The following is a 2,551-nucleotide window of genomic DNA, read 5'->3' on the forward strand; positions in this document are numbered from 1 at the left end:
ACACACACACACACACACACACACAGGCTCCAACCAGGCTATGCATCTGTGGGAAAGAGGGGAGAGGTCAACTACAGCTGTGATGGGGTTCACTACAAGGGAAAGTAGAAGCTTCCTGACCCGTACGCGGTCATACATTATGACTATATTTATTTTGTATTCTGGTCTACAGTCTTCTTTATTTTGCATGATATTTAATTTCACATGGACTGAGGAATGCATTCTCCGATAGCAAGGCAAGAAAGTTTAGTCTCAGACGACTGAATCAAAGCTTGATTGAAAGCATAATTCAATACTTCATAGAAAGCGAAAACGAATTGCGCCTTCAGACTAGAAGCCGGAGCTCATCCACCTTAATCTCCTTTAACTTCTGTGTGCGCATGGGAAAACAGTCCAGAAAATTGAATGAGCTGTGGCCCAGCCTACACTGTATGATCTGGACATTTTTTTTTTTCCCTTGTTCAGAGGAAACACATTCCTTAGTTGCACCTCTGACCTTGGAGAGAGGGAAGAGATCCTGCAGAAATAAGTGGATAAATAAACAACAAGGAGAAAGTCCAGGCTTCTCCCCTGAGGTTGCATTATGTCTCTCTTTCTCTCTGCTCTGTGTGTTTGCCTGATATGCTACACTGCTGCTGACAAAATAAGATAACAAAACTCCTTTCACCAGTCTGATGTTGTGAAATGCATCTTGTTACAGTCTCGAAACGCTGCACGGCTATTTGCTGCATTTCTACACGTTGTAACCTGCACCTCAGTCACTCTGATGATTCTTCATCAGGGAATTGAACCGCTGAGTCTTTGGCTTGATTGATTTCCTGTGTTACCTCCCCATAATGGTATGTTCACCCTCACTTCCTGCCCGGCCGGATACAGAGCTGTGGTTGGCAGCTTAGCGTGGCTGTTATTTCTGGCATCAAAAGGTATCTGCTGCTTTCAAACCCTAATAAACAAATTACACCTTTAAACCTTAATAGACACAATAAGGACTCATCGGAGCGCTCTCTGCCACAGTTTTCCTGCCCCGTCCGGCTGTGTCTCTATTTGGCACTAGGCTGTTTGGCACTTTTTCAGGTCACCTCTAAAACTAATGTTTTCCCTGCCTAAATGTCATCCATACTTGACACTAAATGACAGTCTTCAGCTAAAGCAAAAATGTTGACAGAAGCTGACCAAGAACCTAGGACAGTTAGTATCTCTGAGCTTCTGGGTTTATTTTATTAACTGAAAACAAGTGGTAGACACTGCAGTTCCTTGAATGGCCACTTGAGGCTGACTCCAAAAGTGAGTCAATCCTCTTTAACCCCTATGTTAAAATGTCCAAGTTTAAGAAAGAAAGAAATACATGTTTACAGCCTGGTACAAAAACAGTTTTGGTCTCTGTAGCAAATACTTCTGTACATGACAACATAAAAGAAGGTGAAGAAGAGACGGGGTGACTGAGAGATGAGTAGATTGGAAAAAAGGACAAACGATCTAATGAATCAGAGTTAAAGAATGACAAACATTTAACTGTAACTGAACTGAGTCAGAACCCTTAATCTGGATCTAAGAGAGAACATCTGAAAGTTTGCTGCCGTCGGACTGAAACTCAGTAATGATGTCATGGTGGTGATGATCCCATAGGTAGTAGCACAGTCCACGACCCACCTATGTGTTAGTCACACTCCATCTTTTTTTTTTTTTGCAAATTTTTAGATTAGCTGGAAGTTCGGCGAGCTTCAAAATTGCCGTTCTGGTTCATAGGCGGCGTCACAGAAGGTTCATCCCTTGTTGTATAGAGACAGTGGATGCCACACTGGTGCTACGCTGAGCTCTCACCAGCAGCTGACACCACTTCATCATCATGTGTTAGAGGACTTTTTAAAATCTTCATTTCAGTCAGTAGGAATTCCCAGAACACTTCACGCCAATTGTAGCACAAAGCGTCTACATCCATTTTAAAAGTATGTATCAAACAGTGTAAGACTTACATGAGCACATAGAACAGTATATCCACCTGCAGCGTTCACAAATCTGGGATAAAGTATACTCACACCAGCTGTACTGAACACAGATTAAAGTGGTATCCTGTTCCTTTTGGCAAGCACCAATATTACAGCTGTGTCTACATCAAACATTTAAATGAATGTAAAAACATTTTCAGAAATGCACGACTTTTTGTGAACACAAATTGAGAGCAGAAGAGGAGGAGATAAAGAGGGGCAATGAGATAACAGACAGAGGAAGGAGCTGTGAGACTAAAGTAAGAGTTGTGGCTGTCAATGAGGCTCGGTCTATTCAAGTCTACTTACTAGTGTGGGAGAAGTCTGATCAGTCAAATTAAGCAAAAGCATCTGTGTCGGTGTCGCATTTTGATGTGGAGGAATGAGCTTTGACACAAAGAGCAGGTAAAGTGGCTTAAAGAGAAGAAGGATTTCACTGGAGGGTGCAGAGAAATACAAAGCTGTTAATGAAGCAGTGACCAATAAAAGACACATCATTATGAAAAAAAAATCATAAAACCAGTTGGATGAGAGGGATGAATAGTCTTAAAACACTCGAACGTATT

The sequence above is a fragment of the Stegastes partitus genome, unplaced genomic scaffold (assembly GCF_000690725.1).
Source record: "Stegastes partitus isolate 25-593 unplaced genomic scaffold, Stegastes_partitus-1.0.2 Scaffold992, whole genome shotgun sequence".
Lineage (NCBI taxonomy): Eukaryota > Metazoa > Chordata > Actinopteri > Pomacentridae > Stegastes > Stegastes partitus.